The sequence below is a fragment of the Camelina sativa genome, chromosome 12, assembly GCF_030686135.1.
Source record: "Camelina sativa cultivar CO46 ecotype springtype chromosome 12, ASM3068613v1".
NCBI classification, from domain to species: Eukaryota; Viridiplantae; Streptophyta; class Magnoliopsida; order Brassicales; family Brassicaceae; genus Camelina; species Camelina sativa.
In genome coordinates this window covers 31,255,428-31,272,721 of record NC_141891.1, presented here as the reverse complement: position 1 = coordinate 31,272,721, position 17,294 = coordinate 31,255,428, and the positions used below count along the sequence as shown (strand labels likewise).

Genomic DNA, 17,294 nt, shown 5'->3' with positions numbered 1-17,294 from the left:
GTCCAAACACTGTTTTGGAGCCGTAACTAATTGTGTCGGGATCACAAAAAAACATCTCAACTGCCTTCAAACGTCAAAATCTGCCCTCGAGAATGGTCCAATGGTACGAAGACCCATTGCCTTACCAGAAGCTCTCTTGGGGCTTTTCAAAAAGGTATTATGGGTTGCGTGGTTCCTCACGGTCTGAAAGTTACGACGTTCTCTATGTACTATAGTCTTGCGAAACAACCAAAAAAAAAAAAAAGGGGGGGGGGGGAGGGAGGGATGCAACACGAGGACTTCCCGGGAGGTCACCCATCCTAGTACTACTCTCGCCCAAGCACACTTAACTGCGGAGTTCTGATGGGATCCGGTGCATTAGTGCTGGTATGATCGCATCAGTTAGTATATCCCATGCAATCGCATATATACTTTTTTGAAAACTGAATGGATCATTCGATGTGGGTCCCACTTGATATGCGGACCGGTTTAGTCACCTTGGACGTGCTTCCAACGTCCAAAAACAAGTGATAACCATGTCCAAACACTGTTTTGGAGCCGTAACTAATTGTGTCGGGATCACAAAAAAACATCTCAACTGCCTTCAAACGTCAAAATCTGCCCTCGAGAATGGTCCAATGGTACGAAGACCCATTGCCTTACCAGAAGCTCTCTTGGGGCTTTTCAAAAAGGTATTATGGGTTGCGTGGTTCCTCACGGTCTGAAAGTTACGACGTTCTCTATGTACTATAGTCTTGCGAAACAACCAAAAAAAAAAAGAAGGAGGGGGGGGGAGGGAGGGATGCAACACGAGGACTTCCCGGGAGGTCACCCATCCTAGTACTACTCTCGCCCAAGCACGCTTAACTGCGGAGTTCTGATGGGATCCAGTGCATTAGTGCTGGTATGATCGCATCAGTTAGTATATCCCATGCAATCGCATATATACTTTTTTGAAAACTGAATGGATCATTCGATGTGGGTCCCACTTGATATGCGGACCGGTTTAGTCACCTTGGACGTGCTTCCACCGTCCAAAAACAAGCGATAACCATGTCCAAACACTGTTTTGGAGCCGTAACTAATTGTGTCGGGATCACAAAAAAACATCTCAACTGCCTTCAAACGTCAAAATCTGCCCTCGAGAATGGTCCAATGGTACGAAGACCCATTGCCTTACCAGAAGCTCTCTTGGGGCTTTTCAAAAAGGTATTATGGGTTGCGTGGTTCCTCACGGTCTGAAAGTTACGACGTTCTCTATGTACTATAGTCTTGCGAAACAACCAAAAAAAAAAGAAGGAGGGGGGGGGAGGGAGGGATGCAACACGAGGACTTCCCGGGAGGTCACCCATCCTAGTACTACTCTCGCCCAAGCACGCTTAACTGCGGAGTTCTGATGGGATCCGGTGCATTAGTGCTGGTATGATCGCATCAGTTAGTATATCCCATGCAATCGCATATATACTTTTTTGAAAACTGAATGGATCATTCGATGTGGGTCCCACTTGATATGCGGACCGGTTTAGTCACCTTGGACGTGCTTCCACCGTCCAAAAACAAGCGATAACCATGTCCAAACACTGTTTTGGAGCCGTAACTAATTGTGTCGGGATCACAAAAAAACATCTCAACTGCCTTCAAACGTCAAAATCTGCCCTCGAGAATGGTCCAATGGTACGAAGACCCATTGCCTTACCAGAAGCTCTCTTGGGGCTTTTCAAAAAGGTATTATGGGTTGCGTGGTTCCTCACGGTCTGAAAGTTACGACGTTCTCTATGTACTATAGTCTTGCGAAACAACCAAAAAAAAAAAAAGGGGGGGGGGGAGGGAGGGATGCAACACGAGGACTTCCCGGGAGGTCACCGATCCTAGTACTACTCTCGCCCAAGCACGCTTAACTGCAGAGTTCTGATGGGATCCGGTGCATTAGTGCTGGTATGATCGCATCCGTTAGTATATCCCATGCAATCGCATATATCCTTTTTTGAAAACTGAATGGATCATTCGATGTGGGTCCCACTTGATATGCGGACCGGTTTAGTCACCTTGGACGTGCTTCCACCGTCCAAAAACAAGCGATAACCATGTCCAAACACTGTTTTGGAGCCGTAACTAATTGTGTCGGGATCACAAAAAAACATCTCAACTGCCTTCAAACGTCAAAATCTGCCCTCGAGAATGGTCCAATGGTACGAAGACCCATTGCCTTACCAGAAGCTCTCTTGGGGCTTTTCAAAAAGGTATTATGGGTTGCGTGGTTCCTCACGGTCTGAAAGTTACGACGTTCTCTATGTACTATAGTCTTGCGAAACAACCAAAAAAAAAAAAAGGGGGGGGGGGGGAGGGAGGGATGCAACACGAGGACTTCCCGGGAGGTCACCCATCCTGGTACTACTCTCGCCCAAGCACGCTTAACTGCAGAGTTCTGATGGGATCCGGTGCATTAGTGCTGGTATGATCGCATCAGTTAGTATATCCCATGCAATCGCATATATCCTTTTTTGAAAACTGAATGGATCATTCGATGTGGGTCCCACTTGATATGCGGACCGGTTTAGTCACCTTGGACGTGCTTCCAACGTCCAAAAACAAGTGATAACCATGTCCAAACACTGTTTTGGAGCCGTAACTAATTGTGTCGGGATCACAAAAAAACATCTCAACTGCCTTCAAACGTCAAAATCTGCCCTCGAGAATGGTCCAATGGTACGAAGACCCATTGCCTTACCAGAAGCTCTCTTGGGGCTTTTCAAAAAGGTATTATGGGTTGCGTGGTTCCTCACGGTCTGAAAGTTACGACGTTCTCTATGTACTATAGTCTTGCGAAACAACCAAAAAAAAAAAAAAGGGGGGGGGGGGGGAGGGAGGGATGCAACACGAGGACTTCCCGGGAGGTCACCCATCCTAGTACTACTCTCGCCCAAGCACACTTAACTGCGGAGTTCTGATGGGATCCGGTGCATTAGTGCTGGTATGATCGCATCAGTTAGTATATCCCATGCAATCGCATATATACTTTTTTGAAAACTGAATGGATCATTCGATGTGGGTCCCACTTGATATGCGGACCGGTTTAGTCACCTTGGACGTGCTTCCAACGTCCAAAAACAAGTGATAACCATGTCCAAACACTGTTTTGGAGCCGTAACTAATTGTGTCGGGATCACAAAAAAACATCTCAACTGCCTTCAAACGTCAAAATCTGCCCTCGAGAATGGTCCAATGGTACGAAGACCCATTGCCTTACCAGAAGCTCTCTTGGGGCTTTTCAAAAAGGTATTATGGGTTGCGTGGTTCCTCACGGTCTGAAAGTTACGACGTTCTCTATGTACTATAGTCTTGCGAAACAACCAAAAAAAAAAAGAAGGAGGGGGGGGGAGGGAGGGATGCAACACGAGGACTTCCCGGGAGGTCACCCATCCTAGTACTACTCTCGCCCAAGCACGCTTAACTGCGGAGTTCTGATGGGATCCAGTGCATTAGTGCTGGTATGATCGCATCAGTTAGTATATCCCATGCAATCGCATATATACTTTTTTGAAAACTGAATGGATCATTCGATGTGGGTCCCACTTGATATGCGGACCGGTTTAGTCACCTTGGACGTGCTTCCACCGTCCAAAAACAAGCGATAACCATGTCCAAACACTGTTTTGGAGCCGTAACTAATTGTGTCGGGATCACAAAAAAACATCTCAACTGCCTTCAAACGTCAAAATCTGCCCTCGAGAATGGTCCAATGGTACGAAGACCCATTGCCTTACCAGAAGCTCTCTTGGGGCTTTTCAAAAAGGTATTATGGGTTGCGTGGTTCCTCACGGTCTGAAAGTTACGACGTTCTCTATGTACTATAGTCTTGCGAAACAACCAAAAAAAAAAAGAAGGAGGGGGGGGGAGGGAGGGATGCAACACGAGGACTTCCCGGGAGGTCACCCATCCTAGTACTACTCTCGCCCAAGCACGCTTAACTGCGGAGTTCTGATGGGATCCGGTGCATTAGTGCTGGTATGATCGCATCAGTTAGTATATCCCATGCAATCGCATATATACTTTTTTGAAAACTGAATGGATCATTCGATGTGGGTCCCACTTGATATGCGGACCGGTTTAGTCACCTTGGACGTGCTTCCACCGTCCAAAAACAAGCGATAACCATGTCCAAACACTGTTTTGGAGCCGTAACTAATTGTGTCGGGATCACAAAAAAACATCTCAACTGCCTTCAAACGTCAAAATCTGCCCTCGAGAATGGTCCAATGGTACGAAGACCCATTGCCTTACCAGAAGCTCTCTTGGGGCTTTTCAAAAAGGTATTATGGGTTGCGTGGTTCCTCACGGTCTGAAAGTTACGACGTTCTCTATGTACTATAGTCTTGCGAAACAACCAAAAAAAAAAAAAGGGGGGGGGGGGGGGGAGGGAGGGATGCAACACGAGGACTTCCCGGGAGGTCACCCATCCTAGTACTACTCTCGCCCAAGCACGCTTAACTGCAGAGTTCTGATGGGATCCGGTGCATTAGTGCTGGTATGATCGCATCCGTTAGTATATCCCATGCAATCGCATATATCCTTTTTTGAAAACTGAATGGATCATTCGATGTGGGTCCCACTTGATATGCGGACCGGTTTAGTCACCTTGGACGTGCTTCCACCGTCCAAAAACAAGCGATAACCATGTCCAAACACTGTTTTGGAGCCGTAACTAATTGTGTCGGGATCACAAAAAAACATCTCAACTGCCTTCAAACGTCAAAATCTGCCCTCGAGAATGGTCCAATGGTACGAAGACCCATTGCCTTACCAGAAGCTCTCTTGGGGCTTTTCAAAAAGGTATTATGGGTTGCGTGGTTCCTCACGGTCTGAAAGTTACGACGTTCTCTATGTACTATAGTCTTGCGAAACAACCAAAAAAAAAAAGAAGGAGGGGGGGGGGAGGGAGGGATGCAACACGAGGACTTCCCGGGAGGTCACCCATCCTAGTACTACTCTCGCCCAAGCACGCTTAACTGCGGAGTTCTGATGGGATCCAGTGCATTAGTGCTGGTATGATCGCATCAGTTAGTATATCCCATGCAATCGCATATATACTTTTTTGAAAACTGAATGGATCATTCGATGTGGGTCCCACTTGATATGCGGACCGGTTTAGTCACCTTGGACGTGCTTCCACCGTCCAAAAACAAGCGATAACCATGTCCAAACACTGTTTTGGAGCCGTAACTAATTGTGTCGGGATCACAAAAAAACATCTCAACTGCCTTCAAACGTCAAAATCTGCCCTCGAGAATGGTCCAATGGTACGAAGACCCATTGCCTTACCAGAAGCTCTCTTGGGGCTTTTCAAAAAGGTATTATGGGTTGCGTGGTTCCTCACGGTCTGAAAGTTACGACGTTCTCTATGTACTATAGTCTTGCGAAACAACCAAAAAAAAAAAAAGGGGGGGGGGGGGGGGGAGGGAGGGATGCAACACGAGGACTTCCCGGGAGGTCACCCATCCTAGTACTACTCTCGCCCAAGCACGCTTAACTGCAGAGTTCTGATGGGATCCGGTGCATTAGTGCTGGTATGATCGCATCCGTTAGTATATCCCATGCAATCGCATATATCCTTTTTTGAAAACTGAATGGATCATTCGATGTGGGTCCCACTTGATATGCGGACCGGTTTAGTCACCTTGGACGTGCTTCCACCGTCCAAAAACAAGCGATAACCATGTCCAAACACTGTTTTGGAGCCGTAACTAATTGTGTCGGGATCACAAAAAAACATCTCAACTGCCTTCAAACGTCAAAATCTGCCCTCGAGAATGGTCCAATGGTACGAAGACCCATTGCCTTACCAGAAGCTCTCTTGGGGCTTTTCAAAAAGGTATTATGGGTTGCGTGGTTCCTCACGGTCTGAAAGTTACGACGTTCTCTATGTACTATAGTCTTGCGAAACAACCAAAAAAAAAAAGAAGGAGGGGGGGGGGAGGGAGGGATGCAACACGAGGACTTCCCGGGAGGTCACCCATCCTAGTACTACTCTCGCCCAAGCACGCTTAACTGCGGAGTTCTGATGGGATCCAGTGCATTAGTGCTGGTATGATCGCATCAGTTAGTATATCCCATGCAATCGCATATATACTTTTTTGAAAACTGAATGGATCATTCGATGTGGGTCCCACTTGATATGCGGACCGGTTTAGTCACCTTGGACGTGCTTCCACCGTCCAAAAACAAGCGATAACCATGTCCAAACACTGTTTTGGAGCCGTAACTAATTGTGTCGGGATCACAAAAAAACATCTCAACTGCCTTCAAACGTCAAAATCTGCCCTCGAGAATGGTCCAATGGTACGAAGACCCATTGCCTTACCAGAAGCTCTCTTGGGGCTTTTCAAAAAGGTATTATGGGTTGCGTGGTTCCTCACGGTCTGAAAGTTACGACGTTCTCTATGTACTATAGTCTTGCGAAACAACCAAAAAAAAAAAGAAGGAGGGGGGGGGAGGGAGGGATGCAACACGAGGACTTCCCGGGAGGTCACCCATCCTAGTACTACTCTCGCCCAAGCACGCTTAACTGCGGAGTTCTGATGGGATCCGGTGCATTAGTGCTGGTATGATCGCATCAGTTAGTATATCCCATGCAATCGCATATATACTTTTTTGAAAACTGAATGGATCATTCGATGTGGGTCCCACTTGATATGCGGACCGGTTTAGTCACCTTGGACGTGCTTCCACCGTCCAAAAACAAGCGATAACCATGTCCAAACACTGTTTTGGAGCCGTAACTAATTGTGTCGGGATCACAAAAAAACATCTCAACTGCCTTCAAACGTCAAAATCTGCCCTCGAGAATGGTCCAATGGTACGATGACCCATTGCCTTACCAGAAGCTCTCTTGGGGCTTTTCAAAAAGGTATTATGGGTTGCGTGGTTCCTCACGGTCTGAAAGTTACGACGTTCTCTATGTACTATAGTCTTGCGAAACAACCAAAAAAAAAAAAAGGGGGGGGGGGGGGGGGAGGGAGGGATGCAACACGAGGACTTCCCGGGAGGTCACCCATCCTAGTACTACTCTCGCCCAAGCACGCTTAACTGCAGAGTTCTGATGGGATCCGGTGCATTAGTGCTGGTATGATCGCATCCGTTAGTATATCCCATGCAATCGCATATATCCTTTTTTGAAAACTGAATGGATCATTCGATGTGGGTCCCACTTGATATGCGGACCGGTTTAGTCACCTTGGACGTGCTTCCACCGTCCAAAAACAAGCGATAACCATGTCCAAACACTGTTTTGGAGCCGTAACTAATTGTGTCGGGATCACAAAAAAACATCTCAACTGCCTTCAAACGTCAAAATCTGCCCTCGAGAATGGTCCAATGGTACGAAGACCCATTGCCTTACCAGAAGCTCTCTTGGGGCTTTTCAAAAAGGTATTATGGGTTGCGTGGTTCCTCACGGTCTGAAAGTTACGACGTTCTCTATGTACTATAGTCTTGCGAAACAACCAAAAAAAAAAAGAAGGAGGGGGGGGGAGGGAGGGATGCAACACGAGGACTTCCCGGGAGGTCACCCATCCTAGTACTACTCTCGCCCAAGCACGCTTAACTGCGGAGTTCTGATGGGATCCAGTGCATTAGTGCTGGTATGATCGCATCAGTTAGTATATCCCATGCAATCGCATATATACTTTTTTGAAAACTGAATGGATCATTCGATGTGGGTCCCACTTGATATGCGGACCGGTTTAGTCACCTTGGACGTGCTTCCACCGTCCAAAAACAAGCGATAACCATGTCCAAACACTGTTTTGGAGCCGTAACTAATTGTGTCGGGATCACAAAAAAACATCTCAACTGCCTTCAAACGTCAAAATCTGCCCTCGAGAATGGTCCAATGGTACGAAGACCCATTGCCTTACCAGAAGCTCTCTTGGGGCTTTTCAAAAAGGTATTATGGGTTGCGTGGTTCCTCACGGTCTGAAAGTTACGACGTTCTCTATGTACTATAGTCTTGCGAAACAACCAAAAAAAAAAAGAAGGAGGGGGGGGGAGGGAGGGATGCAACACGAGGACTTCCCGGGAGGTCACCCATCCTAGTACTACTCTCGCCCAAGCACGCTTAACTGCGGAGTTCTGATGGGATCCGGTGCATTAGTGCTGGTATGATCGCATCAGTTAGTATATCCCATGCAATCGCATATATACTTTTTTGAAAACTGAATGGATCATTCGATGTGGGTCCCACTTGATATGCGGACCGGTTTAGTCACCTTGGACGTGCTTCCACCGTCCAAAAACAAGCGATAACCATGTCCAAACACTGTTTTGGAGCCGTACAAGCGATAACCATGTCCAAACACTGTTTTGGAGCCGTAACTAATTGTGTCGGGATCACAAAAAAACATCTCAACTGCCTTCAAACGTCAAAATCTGCCCTCGAGAATGGTCCAATGGTACGAAGACCCATTGCCTTACCAGAAGCTCTCTTGGGGCTTTTCAAAAAGGTATTATGGGTTGCGTGGTTCCTCACGGTCTGAAAGTTACGACGTTCTCTATGTACTATAGTCTTGCGAAACAACCAAAAAAAAAAAAAGGGGGGGGGGGGGGGGGGGAGGGAGGGATGCAACACGAGGACTTCCCGGGAGGTCACCCATCCTAGTACTACTCTCGCCCAAGCACGCTTAACTGCAGAGTTCTGATGGGATCCGGTGCATTAGTGCTGGTATGATCGCATCCGTTAGTATATCCCATGCAATCGCATATATCCTTTTTTGAAAACTGAATGGATCATTCGATGTGGGTCCCACTTGATATGCGGACCGGTTTAGTCACCTTGGACGTGCTTCCACCGTCCAAAAACAAGCGATAACCATGTCCAAACACTGTTTTGGAGCCGTAACTAATTGTGTCGGGATCACAAAAAAACATCTCAACTGCCTTCAAACGTCAAAATCTGCCCTCGAGAATGGTCCAATGGTACGAAGACCCATTGCCTTACCAGAAGCTCTCTTGGGGCTTTTCAAAAAGGTATTATGGGTTGCGTGGTTCCTCACGGTCTGAAAGTTACGACGTTCTCTATGTACTATAGTCTTGCGAAACAACCAAAAAAAAAAAGAAGGAGGGGGGGGGAGGGAGGGATGCAACACGAGGACTTCCCGGGAGGTCACCCATCCTAGTACTACTCTCGCCCAAGCACGCTTAACTGCGGAGTTCTGATGGGATCCAGTGCATTAGTGCTGGTATGATCGCATCAGTTAGTATATCCCATGCAATCGCATATATACTTTTTTGAAAACTGAATGGATCATTCGATGTGGGTCCCACTTGATATGCGGACCGGTTTAGTCACCTTGGACGTGCTTCCACCGTCCAAAAACAAGCGATAACCATGTCCAAACACTGTTTTGGAGCCGTAACTAATTGTGTCGGGATCACAAAAAAACATCTCAACTGCCTTCAAACGTCAAAATCTGCCCTCGAGAATGGTCCAATGGTACGAAGACCCATTGCCTTACCAGAAGCTCTCTTGGGGCTTTTCAAAAAGGTATTATGGGTTGCGTGGTTCCTCACGGTCTGAAAGTTACGACGTTCTCTATGTACTATAGTCTTGCGAAACAACCAAAAAAAAAAAGAAGGAGGGGGGGGGAGGGAGGGATGCAACACGAGGACTTCCCGGGAGGTCACCCATCCTAGTACTACTCTCGCCCAAGCACGCTTAACTGCGGAGTTCTGATGGGATCCGGTGCATTAGTGCTGGTATGATCGCATCAGTTAGTATATCCCATGCAATCGCATATATACTTTTTTGAAAACTGAATGGATCATTCGATGTGGGTCCCACTTGATATGCGGACCGGTTTAGTCACCTTGGACGTGCTTCCACCGTCCAAAAACAAGCGATAACCATGTCCAAACACTGTTTTGGAGCCGTACAAGCGATAACCATGTCCAAACACTGTTTTGGAGCCGTAACTAATTGTGTCGGGATCACAAAAAAACATCTCAACTGCCTTCAAACGTCAAAATCTGCCCTCGAGAATGGTCCAATGGTACGAAGACCCATTGCCTTACCAGAAGCTCTCTTGGGGCTTTTCAAAAAGGTATTATGGGTTGCGTGGTTCCTCACGGTCTGAAAGTTACGACGTTCTCTATGTACTATAGTCTTGCGAAACAACCAAAAAAAAAAAAAAGGGGGGGGGGGGGGGGGGGAGGGAGGGATGCAACACGAGGACTTCCCGGGAGGTCACCCATCCTAGTACTACTCTCGCCCAAGCACGCTTAACTGCAGAGTTCTGATGGGATCCGGTGCATTAGTGCTGGTATGATCGCATCCGTTAGTATATCCCATGCAATCGCATATATCCTTTTTTGAAAACTGAATGGATCATTCGATGTGGGTCCCACTTGATATGCGGACCGGTTTAGTCACCTTGGACGTGCTTCCACCGTCCAAAAACAAGCGATAACCATGTCCAAACACTGTTTTGGAGCCGTAACTAATTGTGTCGGGATCACAAAAAAACATCTCAACTGCCTTCAAACGTCAAAATCTGCCCTCGAGAATGGTCCAATGGTACGAAGACCCATTGCCTTACCAGAAGCTCTCTTGGGGCTTTTCAAAAAGGTATTATGGGTTGCGTGGTTCCTCACGGTCTGAAAGTTACGACGTTCTCTATGTACTATAGTCTTGCGAAACAACCAAAAAAAAAAAGAAGGAGGGGGGGGGAGGGAGGGATGCAACACGAGGACTTCCCGGGAGGTCACCCATCCTAGTACTACTCTCGCCCAAGCACGCTTAACTGCGGAGTTCTGATGGGATCCAGTGCATTAGTGCTGGTATGATCGCATCAGTTAGTATATCCCATGCAATCGCATATATACTTTTTTGAAAACTGAATGGATCATTCGATGTGGGTCCCACTTGATATGCGGACCGGTTTAGTCACCTTGGACGTGCTTCCACCGTCCAAAAACAAGCGATAACCATGTCCAAACACTGTTTTGGAGCCGTAACTAATTGTGTCGGGATCACAAAAAAACATCTCAACTGCCTTCAAACGTCAAAATCTGCCCTCGAGAATGGTCCAATGGTACGAAGACCCATTGCCTTACCAGAAGCTCTCTTGGGGCTTTTCAAAAAGGTATTATGGGTTGCGTGGTTCCTCACGGTCTGAAAGTTACGACGTTCTCTATGTACTATAGTCTTGCGAAACAACCAAAAAAAAAAAGAAGGAGGGGGGGGGAGGGAGGGATGCAACACGAGGACTTCCCGGGAGGTCACCCATCCTAGTACTACTCTCGCCCAAGCACGCTTAACTGCGGAGTTCTGATGGGATCCGGTGCATTAGTGCTGGTATGATCGCATCAGTTAGTATATCCCATGCAATCGCATATATACTTTTTTGAAAACTGAATGGATCATTCGATGTGGGTCCCACTTGATATGCGGACCGGTTTAGTCACCTTGGACGTGCTTCCACCGTCCAAAAACAAGCGATAACCATGTCCAAACACTGTTTTGGAGCCGTAACTAATTGTGTCGGGATCACAAAAAAACATCTCAACTGCCTTCAAACGTCAAAATCTGCCCTCGAGAATGGTCCAATGGTACGAAGACCCATTGCCTTACCAGAAGCTCTCTTGGGGCTTTTCAAAAAGGTATTATGGGTTGCGTGGTTCCTCACGGTCTGAAAGTTACGACGTTCTCTATGTACTATAGTCTTGCGAAACAACCAAAAAAAAAAAAAGGGGGGGGGGGGGGAGGGAGGGATGCAACACGAGGACTTCCCGGGAGGTCACCCATCCTAGTACTACTCTCGCCCAAGCACGCTTAACTGCAGAGTTCTGATGGGATCCGGTGCATTAGTGCTGGTATGATCGCATCCGTTAGTATATCCCATGCAATCGCATATATCCTTTTTTGAAAACTGAATGGATCATTCGATGTGGGTCCCACTTGATATGCGGACCGGTTTAGTCACCTTGGACGTGCTTCCACCGTCCAAAAACAAGCGATAACCATGTCCAAACACTGTTTTGGAGCCGTAACTAATTGTGTCGGGATCACAAAAAAACATCTCAACTGCCTTCAAACGTCAAAATCTGCCCTCGAGAATGGTCCAATGGTACGAAGACCCATTGCCTTACCAGAAGCTCTCTTGGGGCTTTTCAAAAAGGTATTATGGGTTGCGTGGTTCCTCACGGTCTGAAAGTTACGACGTTCTCTATGTACTATAGTCTTGCGAAACAACCAAAAAAAAAAAGAAGGAGGGGGGGGGAGGGAGGGATGCAACACGAGGACTTCCCGGGAGGTCACCCATCCTAGTACTACTCTCGCCCAAGCACGCTTAACTGCGGAGTTCTGATGGGATCCAGTGCATTAGTGCTGGTATGATCGCATCAGTTAGTATATCCCATGCAATCGCATATATACTTTTTTGAAAACTGAATGGATCATTCGATGTGGGTCCCACTTGATATGCGGACCGGTTTAGTCACCTTGGACGTGCTTCCACCGTCCAAAAACAAGCGATAACCATGTCCAAACACTGTTTTGGAGCCGTAACTAATTGTGTCGGGATCACAAAAAAACATCTCAACTGCCTTCAAACGTCAAAATCTGCCCTCGAGAATGGTCCAATGGTACGAAGACCCATTGCCTTACCAGAAGCTCTCTTGGGGCTTTTCAAAAAGGTATTATGGGTTGCGTGGTTCCTCACGGTCTGAAAGTTACGACGTTCTCTATGTACTATAGTCTTGCGAAACAACCAAAAAAAAAAAGAAGGAGGGGGGGGGAGGGAGGGATGCAACACGAGGACTTCCCGGGAGGTCACCCATCCTAGTACTACTCTCGCCCAAGCACGCTTAACTGCGGAGTTCTGATGGGATCCGGTGCATTAGTGCTGGTATGATCGCATCAGTTAGTATATCCCATGCAATCGCATATATACTTTTTTGAAAACTGAATGGATCATTCGATGTGGGTCCCACTTGATATGCGGACCGGTTTAGTCACCTTGGACGTGCTTCCACCGTCCAAAAACAAGCGATAACCATGTCCAAACACTGTTTTGGAGCCGTAACTAATTGTGTCGGGATCACAAAAAAACATCTCAACTGCCTTCAAACGTCAAAATCTGCCCTCGAGAATGGTCCAATGGTACGAAGACCCATTGCCTTACCAGAAGCTCTCTTGGGGCTTTTCAAAAAGGTATTATGGGTTGCGTGGTTCCTCACGGTCTGAAAGTTACGACGTTCTCTATGTACTATAGTCTTGCGAAACAACCAAAAAAAAAAAAAGGGGGGGGGGGGGGAGGGAGGGATGCAACACGAGGACTTCCCGGGAGGTCACCCATCCTAGTACTACTCTCGCCCAAGCACGCTTAACTGCAGAGTTCTGATGGGATCCGGTGCATTAGTGCTGGTATGATCGCATCCGTTAGTATATCCCATGCAATCGCATATATCCTTTTTTGAAAACTGAATGGATCATTCGATGTGGGTCCCACTTGATATGCGGACCGGTTTAGTCACCTTGGACGTGCTTCCACCGTCCAAAAACAAGCGATAACCATGTCCAAACACTGTTTTGGAGCCGTAACTAATTGTGTCGGGATCACAAAAAAACATCTCAACTGCCTTCAAACGTCAAAATCTGCCCTCGAGAATGGTCCAATGGTACGAAGACCCATTGCCTTACCAGAAGCTCTCTTGGGGCTTTTCAAAAAGGTATTATGGGTTGCGTGGTTCCTCACGGTCTGAAAGTTACGACGTTCTCTATGTACTATAGTCTTGCGAAACAACCAAAAAAAAAAAAGGGGGGGGGGAGGGAGGGATGCAACACGAGGACTTCCCGGGAGGTCACCCATCCTAGTACTACTCTCGCCCAAGCACGCTTAACTGCAGAGTTCTGATGGGATCCGGTGCATTAGTGCTGGTATGATCGCATCAGTTAGTATATCCCATGCAATCGCATATATCCTTTTTTGAAAACTGAATGGATCATTCGATGTGGGTCCCACTTGATATGCGGACCGGTTTAGTCACCTTGGACGTGCTTCCAACGTCCAAAAACAAGTGATAACCATGTCCAAACACTGTTTTGGAGCCGTAACTAATTGTGTCGGGATCACAAAAAAACATCTCAACTGCCTTCAAACGTCAAAATCTGCCCTCGAGAATGGTCCAATGGTACGAAGACCCATTGCCTTACCAGAAGCTCTCTTGGGGCTTTTCAAAAAGGTATTATGGGTTGCGTGGTTCCTCACGGTCTGAAAGTTACGACGTTCTCTATGTACTATAGTCTTGCGAAACAACCAAAAAAAAAAAAGGGGGGGGGGGGAGGGAGGGATGCAACACGAGGACTTCCCGGGAGGTCACCCATCCTAGTACTACTCTCGCCCAAGCACGCTTAACTGCAGAGTTCTGATGGGATCCGGTGCATTAGTGCTGGTATGATCGCATCAGTTAGTATATCCCATGCAATCGCATATATCCTTTTTTGAAAACTGAATGGATCATTCGATGTGGGTCCCACTTGATATGCGGACCGGTTTAGTCACCTTGGACGTGCTTCCAACGTCCAAAAACAAGTGATAACCATGTCCAAACACTGTTTTGGAGCCGTAACTAATTGTGTCGGGATCACAAAAAAACATCTCAACTGCCTTCAAACGTCAAAATCTGCCCTCGAGAATGGTCCAATGGTACGAAGACCCATTGCCTTACCAGAAGCTCTCTTGGGGCTTTTCAAAAAGGTATTATGGGTTGCGTGGTTCCTCACGGTCTGAAAGTTACGACGTTCTCTATGTACTATAGTCTTGCGAAACAACCAAAAAAAAAAAGAAGGAGGGGGGGGGAGGGAGGGATGCAACACGAGGACTTCCCGGGAGGTCACCCATCCTAGTACTACTCTCGCCCAAGCACGCTTAACTGCGGAGTTCTGATGGGATCCAGTGCATTAGTGCTGGTATGATCGCATCAGTTAGTATATCCCATGCAATCGCATATATACTTTTTTGAAAACTGAATGGATCATTCGATGTGGGTCCCACTTGATATGCGGACCGGTTTAGTCACCTTGGACGTGCTTCCACCGTCCAAAAACAAGCGATAACCATGTCCAAACACTGTTTTGGAGCCGTAACTAATTGTGTCGGGATCACAAAAAAACATCTCAACTGCCTTCAAACGTCAAAATCTGCCCTCGAGAATGGTCCAATGGTACGAAGACCCATTGCCTTACCAGAAGCTCTCTTGGGGCTTTTCAAAAAGGTATTATGGGTTGCGTGGTTCCTCACGGTCTGAAAGTTACGACGTTCTCTATGTACTATAGTCTTGCGAAACAACCAAAAAAAAAAAGAAGGAGGGGGGGGGAGGGAGGGATGCAACACGAGGACTTCCCGGGAGGTCACCCATCCTAGTACTACTCTCGCCCAAGCACGCTTAACTGCGGAGTTCTGATGGGATCCGGTGCATTAGTGCTGGTATGATCGCATCAGTTAGTATATCCCATGCAATCGCATATATACTTTTTTGAAAACTGAATGGATCATTCGATGTGGGTCCCACTTGATATGCGGACCGGTTTAGTCACCTTGGACGTGCTTCCACCGTCCAAAAACAAGCGATAACCATGTCCAAACACTGTTTTGGAGCCGTAACTAATTGTGTCGGGATCACAAAAAAACATCTCAACTGCCTTCAAACGTCAAAATCTGCCCTCGAGAATGGTCCAATGGTACGAAGACCCATTGCCTTACCAGAAGCTCTCTTGGGGCTTTTCAAAAAGGTATTATGGGTTGCGTGGTTCCTCACGGTCTGAAAGTTACGACGTTCTCTATGTACTATAGTCTTGCGAAACAACCAAAAAAAAAAAAAGGGGGGGGGGGGGGGGAGGGAGGGATGCAACACGAGGACTTCCCGGGAGGTCACCCATCCTAGTACTACTCTCGCCCAGGCACGCTTAACTGCAGAGTTCTGATGGGATCCGGTGCATTAGTGCTGGTATGATCGCATCCGTTAGTATATCCCATGCAATCGCATATATCCTTTTTTGAAAACTGAATGGATCATTCGATGTGGGTCCCACTTGATATGCGGACCGGTTTAGTCACCTTGGACGTGCTTCCACCGTCCAAAAACAAGCGATAACCATGTCCAAACACTGTTTTGGAGCCGTAACTAATTGTGTCGGGATCACAAAAAAACATCTCAACTGCCTTCAAACGTCAAAATCTGCCCTCGAGAATGGTCCAATGGTACGAAGACCCATTGCCTTACCAGAAGCTCTCTTGGGGCTTTTCAAAAAGGTATTATGGGTTGCGTGGTTCCTCACGGTCTGAAAGTTACGACGTTCTCTATGTACTATAGTCTTGCGAAACAACCAAAAAAAAAAAAGGGGGGGGGGGAGGGAGGGATGCAACACGAGGACTTCCCGGGAGGTCACCCATCCTAGTACTACTCTCGCCCAAGCACGCTTAACTGCAGAGTTCTGATGGGATCCGGTGCATTAGTGCTGGTATGATCGCATCAGTTAGTATATCCCATGCAATCGCATATATCCTTTTTTGAAAACTGAATGGATCATTCGATGTGGGTCCCACTTGATATGCGGACCGGTTTAGTCACCTTGGACGTGCTTCCAACGTCCAAAAACAAGTGATAACCATGTCCAAACACTGTTTTGGAGCCGTAACTAATTGTGTCGGGATCACAAAAAAACATCTCAACTGCCTTCAAACGTCAAAATCTGCCCTCGAGAATGGTCCAATGGTACGAAGACCCATTGCCTTACCAGAAGCTCTCTTGGGGCTTTTCAAAAAGGTATTATGGGTTGCGTGGTTCCTCACGGTCTGAAAGTTACGACGTTCTCTATGTACTATAGTCTTGCGAAACAACCAAAAAAAAAAAAAGGAGGGGGGGGAGGGAGGGATGCAACACGAGGACTTCCCAGGAGGTCACCCATCCTAGTACTACTCTCGCCCAAGCACGCTTAACTGCAGAGTTCTGATGGGATCCGGTGCATTAGTGCTGGTATGATCGCATCCGTTAGTATATCCCATGCAATCGCATATATCCTTTTTTGAAAACTGAATGGATCATTCGATGTGGGTCCCACTTGATATGCGGACCGGTTTAGTCACCTTGGACGTGCTTCCAACGTCCAAAAACAAGTGATAACCATGTCCAAACACTGTTTTGGAGCCGTAACTAATTGTGTCGGGATCACAAAAAAACATCTCAACTGCCTTCAAACGTCAAAATCTGCCCTCGAGAATGGTCCAATGGTACGAAGACCCATTGCCTTACCAGAAGCTCTC

The 17,294-nt window shown here is 47.1% G+C and overlaps 33 non-coding genes across 33 annotated transcripts; all 33 read right to left on the bottom strand.

The window, feature by feature from the left end:
* Positions 1–261: 261 nt before the first annotated feature.
* On the bottom strand, positions 262–380 carry LOC147931696 (5S ribosomal RNA). Its single transcript, XR_015575758.1, has one exon. It is a non-coding gene; the product is annotated as a 5S ribosomal RNA (ribosomal RNA).
* Positions 381–778: 398 nt separating this feature from the next.
* Positions 779–897, bottom strand: LOC147931695 (5S ribosomal RNA). The gene has a single exon (XR_015575997.1). It is a non-coding gene; the product is annotated as a 5S ribosomal RNA (ribosomal RNA).
* A 397-nt stretch (positions 898–1,294) lies between these two features.
* LOC147931694 (5S ribosomal RNA) lies at positions 1,295–1,413 on the bottom strand. Its single transcript, XR_015577034.1, has one exon. It is a non-coding gene; the product is annotated as a 5S ribosomal RNA (ribosomal RNA).
* A 396-nt stretch (positions 1,414–1,809) lies between these two features.
* On the bottom strand, positions 1,810–1,928 carry LOC147931693 (5S ribosomal RNA). Its single transcript, XR_015576366.1, has one exon. It is a non-coding gene; the product is annotated as a 5S ribosomal RNA (ribosomal RNA).
* A 398-nt stretch (positions 1,929–2,326) lies between these two features.
* Positions 2,327–2,445, bottom strand: LOC147931692 (5S ribosomal RNA). Its single transcript, XR_015576020.1, has one exon. It is a non-coding gene; the product is annotated as a 5S ribosomal RNA (ribosomal RNA).
* A 400-nt stretch (positions 2,446–2,845) lies between these two features.
* On the bottom strand, positions 2,846–2,964 carry LOC147931691 (5S ribosomal RNA). The gene has a single exon (XR_015575757.1). It is a non-coding gene; the product is annotated as a 5S ribosomal RNA (ribosomal RNA).
* A 398-nt stretch (positions 2,965–3,362) lies between these two features.
* On the bottom strand, positions 3,363–3,481 carry LOC147931690 (5S ribosomal RNA). The gene has a single exon (XR_015575996.1). It is a non-coding gene; the product is annotated as a 5S ribosomal RNA (ribosomal RNA).
* A 398-nt stretch (positions 3,482–3,879) lies between these two features.
* Positions 3,880–3,998, bottom strand: LOC147931689 (5S ribosomal RNA). Its single transcript, XR_015577033.1, has one exon. It is a non-coding gene; the product is annotated as a 5S ribosomal RNA (ribosomal RNA).
* A 401-nt stretch (positions 3,999–4,399) lies between these two features.
* Positions 4,400–4,518, bottom strand: LOC147931688 (5S ribosomal RNA). Its single transcript, XR_015577011.1, has one exon. It is a non-coding gene; the product is annotated as a 5S ribosomal RNA (ribosomal RNA).
* Positions 4,519–4,917: 399 nt separating this feature from the next.
* LOC147931687 (5S ribosomal RNA) lies at positions 4,918–5,036 on the bottom strand. The gene has a single exon (XR_015575995.1). It is a non-coding gene; the product is annotated as a 5S ribosomal RNA (ribosomal RNA).
* A 402-nt stretch (positions 5,037–5,438) lies between these two features.
* LOC147931686 (5S ribosomal RNA) lies at positions 5,439–5,557 on the bottom strand. The gene has a single exon (XR_015577010.1). It is a non-coding gene; the product is annotated as a 5S ribosomal RNA (ribosomal RNA).
* Positions 5,558–5,956: 399 nt separating this feature from the next.
* LOC147931685 (5S ribosomal RNA) lies at positions 5,957–6,075 on the bottom strand. Its single transcript, XR_015575994.1, has one exon. It is a non-coding gene; the product is annotated as a 5S ribosomal RNA (ribosomal RNA).
* Positions 6,076–6,473: 398 nt separating this feature from the next.
* On the bottom strand, positions 6,474–6,592 carry LOC147931684 (5S ribosomal RNA). The gene has a single exon (XR_015577032.1). It is a non-coding gene; the product is annotated as a 5S ribosomal RNA (ribosomal RNA).
* Positions 6,593–6,994: 402 nt separating this feature from the next.
* LOC147931683 (5S ribosomal RNA) lies at positions 6,995–7,113 on the bottom strand. Its single transcript, XR_015577009.1, has one exon. It is a non-coding gene; the product is annotated as a 5S ribosomal RNA (ribosomal RNA).
* A 398-nt stretch (positions 7,114–7,511) lies between these two features.
* LOC147931682 (5S ribosomal RNA) lies at positions 7,512–7,630 on the bottom strand. The gene has a single exon (XR_015575992.1). It is a non-coding gene; the product is annotated as a 5S ribosomal RNA (ribosomal RNA).
* Positions 7,631–8,028: 398 nt separating this feature from the next.
* Positions 8,029–8,147, bottom strand: LOC147931681 (5S ribosomal RNA). Its single transcript, XR_015577031.1, has one exon. It is a non-coding gene; the product is annotated as a 5S ribosomal RNA (ribosomal RNA).
* A 443-nt stretch (positions 8,148–8,590) lies between these two features.
* Positions 8,591–8,709, bottom strand: LOC147931680 (5S ribosomal RNA). The gene has a single exon (XR_015577008.1). It is a non-coding gene; the product is annotated as a 5S ribosomal RNA (ribosomal RNA).
* A 398-nt stretch (positions 8,710–9,107) lies between these two features.
* Positions 9,108–9,226, bottom strand: LOC147931679 (5S ribosomal RNA). Its single transcript, XR_015575991.1, has one exon. It is a non-coding gene; the product is annotated as a 5S ribosomal RNA (ribosomal RNA).
* A 398-nt stretch (positions 9,227–9,624) lies between these two features.
* Positions 9,625–9,743, bottom strand: LOC147931678 (5S ribosomal RNA). The gene has a single exon (XR_015577030.1). It is a non-coding gene; the product is annotated as a 5S ribosomal RNA (ribosomal RNA).
* A 444-nt stretch (positions 9,744–10,187) lies between these two features.
* On the bottom strand, positions 10,188–10,306 carry LOC147931677 (5S ribosomal RNA). Its single transcript, XR_015577007.1, has one exon. It is a non-coding gene; the product is annotated as a 5S ribosomal RNA (ribosomal RNA).
* A 398-nt stretch (positions 10,307–10,704) lies between these two features.
* LOC147931676 (5S ribosomal RNA) lies at positions 10,705–10,823 on the bottom strand. The gene has a single exon (XR_015575990.1). It is a non-coding gene; the product is annotated as a 5S ribosomal RNA (ribosomal RNA).
* A 398-nt stretch (positions 10,824–11,221) lies between these two features.
* Positions 11,222–11,340, bottom strand: LOC147931675 (5S ribosomal RNA). Its single transcript, XR_015577028.1, has one exon. It is a non-coding gene; the product is annotated as a 5S ribosomal RNA (ribosomal RNA).
* A 399-nt stretch (positions 11,341–11,739) lies between these two features.
* LOC147931674 (5S ribosomal RNA) lies at positions 11,740–11,858 on the bottom strand. Its single transcript, XR_015577006.1, has one exon. It is a non-coding gene; the product is annotated as a 5S ribosomal RNA (ribosomal RNA).
* Positions 11,859–12,256: 398 nt separating this feature from the next.
* On the bottom strand, positions 12,257–12,375 carry LOC147931673 (5S ribosomal RNA). The gene has a single exon (XR_015575989.1). It is a non-coding gene; the product is annotated as a 5S ribosomal RNA (ribosomal RNA).
* Positions 12,376–12,773: 398 nt separating this feature from the next.
* LOC147931672 (5S ribosomal RNA) lies at positions 12,774–12,892 on the bottom strand. Its single transcript, XR_015577026.1, has one exon. It is a non-coding gene; the product is annotated as a 5S ribosomal RNA (ribosomal RNA).
* A 399-nt stretch (positions 12,893–13,291) lies between these two features.
* LOC147931671 (5S ribosomal RNA) lies at positions 13,292–13,410 on the bottom strand. The gene has a single exon (XR_015577003.1). It is a non-coding gene; the product is annotated as a 5S ribosomal RNA (ribosomal RNA).
* A 394-nt stretch (positions 13,411–13,804) lies between these two features.
* Positions 13,805–13,923, bottom strand: LOC147931670 (5S ribosomal RNA). The gene has a single exon (XR_015575970.1). It is a non-coding gene; the product is annotated as a 5S ribosomal RNA (ribosomal RNA).
* Positions 13,924–14,319: 396 nt separating this feature from the next.
* On the bottom strand, positions 14,320–14,438 carry LOC147931669 (5S ribosomal RNA). The gene has a single exon (XR_015575969.1). It is a non-coding gene; the product is annotated as a 5S ribosomal RNA (ribosomal RNA).
* Positions 14,439–14,836: 398 nt separating this feature from the next.
* On the bottom strand, positions 14,837–14,955 carry LOC147931668 (5S ribosomal RNA). Its single transcript, XR_015575988.1, has one exon. It is a non-coding gene; the product is annotated as a 5S ribosomal RNA (ribosomal RNA).
* Positions 14,956–15,353: 398 nt separating this feature from the next.
* LOC147931667 (5S ribosomal RNA) lies at positions 15,354–15,472 on the bottom strand. The gene has a single exon (XR_015577025.1). It is a non-coding gene; the product is annotated as a 5S ribosomal RNA (ribosomal RNA).
* Positions 15,473–15,873: 401 nt separating this feature from the next.
* On the bottom strand, positions 15,874–15,992 carry LOC147931666 (5S ribosomal RNA). The gene has a single exon (XR_015577317.1). It is a non-coding gene; the product is annotated as a 5S ribosomal RNA (ribosomal RNA).
* A 395-nt stretch (positions 15,993–16,387) lies between these two features.
* On the bottom strand, positions 16,388–16,506 carry LOC147931665 (5S ribosomal RNA). The gene has a single exon (XR_015575968.1). It is a non-coding gene; the product is annotated as a 5S ribosomal RNA (ribosomal RNA).
* Positions 16,507–16,902: 396 nt separating this feature from the next.
* Positions 16,903–17,021, bottom strand: LOC147931664 (5S ribosomal RNA). Its single transcript, XR_015576698.1, has one exon. It is a non-coding gene; the product is annotated as a 5S ribosomal RNA (ribosomal RNA).
* Positions 17,022–17,294: the final 273 nt, after the last annotated feature.